This window comes from Schistocerca gregaria, chromosome 2, assembly GCF_023897955.1.
Source record: "Schistocerca gregaria isolate iqSchGreg1 chromosome 2, iqSchGreg1.2, whole genome shotgun sequence".
NCBI lineage: Eukaryota > Metazoa > Arthropoda > Insecta > Orthoptera > Acrididae > Schistocerca > Schistocerca gregaria.
The window spans coordinates 479626451-479632450 of record NC_064921.1 but is presented as its reverse complement, the minus strand read 5'-3'; positions in this window follow the sequence as shown (position 1 = coordinate 479632450).

The following is a 6000-nucleotide window of genomic DNA, read 5'->3' as shown; positions in this document are numbered from 1 at the left end:
TTCCTGGGGTCAGATACATCACATGATCACATTGACAGAACCACAGGCACATAGACACAGGGAATAGAGCATGCACAATGTCGGCACTAGTACAGTGTATATCCACCTTTCGTAGCAATGCAGGCTGCTATTCTCCCATGGAGACGATCGTAGAGATGCTGGGTGTAGTCCTGTGGAACGGCTTGCCATGCCATTTCCACCTGGCGCCTCAGTTGGACCAGCGTTCGTGCTGGACGTGCAGACCGCGTGAGACGACGCTTCATCCAGTCCCAAACATGCTCAATGGGGGACAGATCCGGAGATCTTGCTGGCCAGGGTAGTTGACTTACACCTTCTAGAGCACGTTGGGTGGCACGGGATACATGCGGACGTGCATTGTCCTGTTGGGACAGCAAGTTCCCTTGCCGGTCTAGGAATGGTAGAACGATGGGTTTGATGACGGTTTGGATGTACCGTGCACTATTCAGTGTCCCCTCGACGATCACCAGAGGTGTACGGCCAGGGCAGGAGATCGCTCTCCACACCATGGCCCTGTGTGCCTCGGTCGTATGCAGTCCTGATTGTGGCGCTCACCTGCACGGCGCCAAACACGCATACGACCATCATTGGCACCAAGGCAGAAGCGACTCTCATCGCTGAAGACGACACATCTCCATTCGTCCCTCCATTCACGCCTGTCGCGACACCACTGGAGGCAGGCTGTACGATGTTGGGGCGTGAGCGGAAGACGGCCTAACGGTGTGCGGGACCGTAGCCCAGCTTCATGGAGACGGTTGCGAATGGTCCTCGCCGATACCCCAGGAGCAACAGTGTCCCTAATTTGCTGGGAAGTGGCGGTGCGGTCCCCTACGGCACTGCGTACGATCCTACGGTCTTGGCGTGCATCCGTGCGTCGCTGCGGTCCGGTCCCAGGTCGACGGGCACGTGCACCTTCCGCCGACCACTGGCGACAACATCGATGTACTGTGGAGTCCTCACGCCCCACATGTTGAGCAATTCGGCGGTACGTCCACCCGGCCTCCCGCATGCCCACTATACCCCCTCGCTCAAAGTCCGTCAACTGCACATACGGTTCACGTCCACACTGTCGCGGCATGCTACCAGTGTTAAAGACTGCAATGGAGCTCCGTATGCCACGGCAAACTGGCTGACACTGACGGCGGCGGTGCACAAATGCTGCGCAGCTAGCGCCATTCGACGGCCAACACCGCGGTTCCTGGTGTGTCCGCTGTGCCGTGCGTGTGATCATTGCTTGTACAGCCCTCTCGCAGTGTCCGGAGCAAGTATGGTGGGTCTGACACACCGGTGTCAATGTGTTCATTTTTCCATTTCCAGGAGTGTATTTTTGCTAATTGATTATTCTATATAAGATTTCGATTATATGAGAGACTTATATTTGCACACAGCTGAAGCGCCTCATTTTCTTCAATATTACTTTCATCAATATTTATAAGTGGGATATAAATGATTTGTTCCATTACCTGACAAATTAAACTGTTTTTGAAAATTACATCTTGTTTGGTTAATCAGTCAAGCCCTAATAATGGAGGTATGTTATTTTGTGGATCTAATAAGAAATTGTGTGGAAATCTTAAATTGACCAATGTAAATGATACGTAATTTTCTTCCATAAACATCTCTCCTTAACCTCTTGTTATTCCAACTCACTGGACTCCAGTTATTGTTAAAGTAGGACATTTTCATTTCCTTAACTCACATCAAAAAGGTTTATCTATGATATATACATCGCCACCGGAATCAATATTTATATAACCTTCCCTATAAAATGTCTTTTCCTCCAAGCACTCGTCATTCATCAGTCTTCCTTCTTCTAAATCAATCAATCTTACAGGTTTGGGCCCCTTGACTACCTTTATTGGTTCCTTGGTGTGGACCCTAATGGGGTACCTTCTACATCTACATCTACATCCATACTCCGCAAGCCACCTGACGGTGTGTGGCGGAGGGTACCCTGAGTACCTCTATCGGTTCTCCCTTCTATTCCAGTCTCGTATTGTACATGGAAAGAAGGATTGTCGGTATGCTTCTGTGTGGGCTCTAATCTCTCTGATTTTATCCTCATGGTCTCTTCGCGAGATATACGTAGGAGGGAGCAATATACTGCTTGACTCTTCGGTGAAGGTATGTTCTCGAAACCTTAACAAAAGCCCGTACCGAGCTACTGAGCGTCTCTCCTGCAGAGTCTTCCACTGGAGTTTATCTATCATCTCCGTAACGCTTTCGCAATTACTAAATGATCCTGTAACGAAGCGCGCTGCTCTCCGTTCGATCTTCTCTATCTCTTCTATCAACCCTACCTGGTGCGGATCCCACACTGCTGAGCAGTATTCAAGCGTTGGGCAAACAAGCGTACTGTAACCTACTTCCTTTGTTGTCGGATTGCATTTCCTTAGGATTCTTCCAATGAATCTCAGTCTGGCATCTGTTTTAACGACGATCAACTTTATATGAGCATTCCATTTTAAATCACTCCTAATGCGTACTCCCAGATAATTTATGGAATTAACTGCTTCCAGTTGCTGACCTGCTATTTTGTAGCTAAATGATAAGGGACCTATCTTTCTATGTATTCGCATCACATTACACTTGTCTACATTGAGATTCAATTGCCATTCCGTGCACCATGCGTCAATTCGCTGCAGATCCTCCTGCATTCCAGTACAATTTTCCATTGTTGCAACCTCTCGATACACCACAGCATCATCTGCAAAAAGCCTCAGTGAACTTCCGATGTCATCCACCAGGTCATTTATGTATATTGTGAACAGCAACGGTCCTATGACACTCCCCTGCGGCACACCTGAAATCACTCTTACTTCGGAAGACTTCTCTCCATTGAGAATGACATGCTGCGTTCTGTTATCTAGGAACTCCTCAATCCAATCACACAATTGATCTGATAGTCCGTATGCTCTTACTTTGTTCATTAAACGACTGTGGAGAACTGTGTCAAACGCCTTGCGGAAGTCAAGAAACACGGCATCTACCTGTGAACCCGTGTCTAAGGCCCTCCGAGTCTCGTGGACGAATAGCGCGAGCTGGGTTTCACACGACCGTCTTTTTCGAAACCCATGCTGATTCCTACAGAGTAGATTTCTAGTCTCCAGAAAAGACATTATATTCGAACATAATACGTGTTCCAAAATTCTACAACTGATCGACGTTAGAGATATAGGTCTATAGTTCTGCACATCTGTTCGACGTCCCTTCTTGAAAACGGGGATGACCTGTGCCCTTTTCTAATCCTTCGGAACGCTTCGCTCTTCTAGAGACCTACGGTACACCGCTGCAAGAAGGGCGGCAAGTTCCTTCGCGTACTCTGTGTAAAATCGAACTGGTATTCCATCAGGACCAGCGGCCTTTCCTTTTTTGAGCGATTTTAATTGTTTCTCTATCCCTCTGTCGTCTACTTCGATATCTACCATTTTGTCAACTGTGCGACAATCTAGAGAAGGAAGCACAGTGCAGTCTTCCTCTGTGAAACAGCTTTGGAAGAAGACATTTAGTAATTCGGCCTTTAGTCTGTCATCCTCTGTTTCAGTACCATTTTGGTCACAGAGTGTCTGGACATTTTGTTTTGATCCACCTACCGCTTTGACATAGGACCAAACTTTCTTAGGATTTTCTGCCAAGTCAGTACATAGAACTTTACTTTCGAATTCATTGAAAGCCTCTCGCATAGCCCTCCTCACACTGCATTTCGCTTCGCGTAATTTTTGTTTGTCTGCAAGGCTTTGGCTATGTTTATGTTTGCTGTGAAGTTCCCTTTGCTTCCGCAGCAGTTTTCTAACTTGGTTGTTGTACCACGGTGGCTCTTTTCCATCTCTTACGATCTTGCTTGGCACATACTCAAATAACGCATATTGTACGATGGTTTTGAACTTTGTCCACTGATCCTCAACACTATCTGTACTTGAGACAAAACTTTTGTGTTGAGACATCAAGTACTCTCAAATCTGCTTTTTGTCACTTTTGCTAAACAGAAAAATCTTCCTACCTTTTTTAATATTTCTATTTATGGCTGAAATCATCGATGCAGTAACCGCTTTATGATCGCTGATTCCCTGTTCTACATTAACTAATTCAAATAGTTCGGGTCTGTTTGTCACCAGAAGGTCTAATATGCTATCGCCACGAGTCGGTTTTCTGTTTAACTGCTCAAGGTAGTTTTCAGATAAAGCACTTAAAAATATTTCACTGGATTCTTTGTCCCTGCCACCCGTTATGAACGTTTGAGTCTCCCAGTCTATATCCGACAAATTAAAATCTCCACCCAGATCTATAACATCGTGGGGAAATCTACTCGAAATATTTTCCAACTTATTCTTCAGGTGCTGAGCCACAACAGCTGCTGAGCCCGGGGGCCTATAGAGACATCCAATTACCATGTCTGAGCCTGCTTTAACCGTGACCTTCACCCAAATCATTTCACAATTCGAATCTCCGTCAATTTCCTTCGATACTATTGCACTTCTTATCGCTCTAAACACGCCTCCCCCTTCACTGTCCAGCCTATCTCTGCGGTATACATTCCAATCCGAGTTTAGGATTTCATTACTGTTTACGTCAGGTTTCAGCCAACTTTCTGTTCCTAGTACTATATGGGCGTTGTGACCGTTTATTAATGAGAGCAGTTATGGGACCTTTCTATAGACGCTCCTGCAGTTTACTATTAGCACATTAATATTGTTATTCCTTGTTGCATTTTGCCTACTCCTGCCTTGCCTCGTCTCAGGAGGCGTCTTGTCGGGCCTAGGGAGGGAATTCTCTAACCTAAAAAAAACCCATGTGCACTCCACACGTACTCCGCTATCCTCGTAGCCGCTTCTGGCGTGTAGTGCACGCCTGACCTATTCAGGGGGACCCTACATTTCTCCACCCGATAGCGGAGGTCGAGAAATTTGCACCCCAGCTCTCCGCAGAATCGTCTGAGCCTCTGGTTTAAGCCTTCCACTCGGCTCCAAACCAGAGGACCGCGATCGGTTCTGGGAACGATACTACAAACAGTTAGCTCTGATTCCACCCCGCGAGCGAGGCTTTCCGCCTTCACCAACTCCGCCAACCGCCTGTGCGAACTGAGGATGACCTATGAACCCAGACAGCAGGAGTCACTGGTGCCGACATGAGCAACAATTTGCAGTCGGGTGCACCCAGTGCTCTCTATCGCCGCCGGTAGGGCCTCCTCCACATCTCGGATGAGACCCCCCGGCAAGCAGACAGAGTGAACACTGGCCTTCTTCCCCGACCTTTCCGCTATTTCCCTAAGGGGCTCCATCACCCGCCTAACGTTGGAGCTCCCAATAACTAATAAACCCCTCCCCCCGTGTGCCTGCTCGGACCTTGCTGAAGGAGCGGCCACATGTCCACTCACAGGCAGAGCGGGCGATGCCACACGGCCAGCCTCCACATTGACCCTCCGCCTCGTGCGCCGCGAACGCCGCTGAACCCGCCACTCCCCTTGGGGAGAGGGTGGCCCAACCGAGACCGGTAATCGCGAAGATGTCTCGACAGCAGGGACAGTGGGTGAAGCATGTAACACCTGGGGTGTACCTTGCGACGCACCAGACTCCCCACTGCCGCTACACTCCGAGGCAGCAGCCTGAAGACGGCTGACCGCGGCCATCAACACGCTCAGCTGTTCGCGAAGAGTGACCAGCTCCTCCTGCGTCCGTACACAGCAGCCACACATCCTATCCATCCTAAGAAATCAATTTACTATAGAGTGTTAATCAACTTTTAACTAGACTGCTAATTCACTAAACGCGGTTGATTATTGACTAAACTGTGATTGCTAACCACTTCTTGTAGAAAACAAGGAAAATAGCACTACCTGTCTCTGGACTGTATTGAAAACAAACACTAGCACTACTAGCACTATGGCTGACTAAAGGGACTCTCTCTGACTGTATTCAAAACAAACACGAGATCTATGGAACACTTAATAGCACTCGACTATTAAAGCTTCCTAAAAACAAAAAC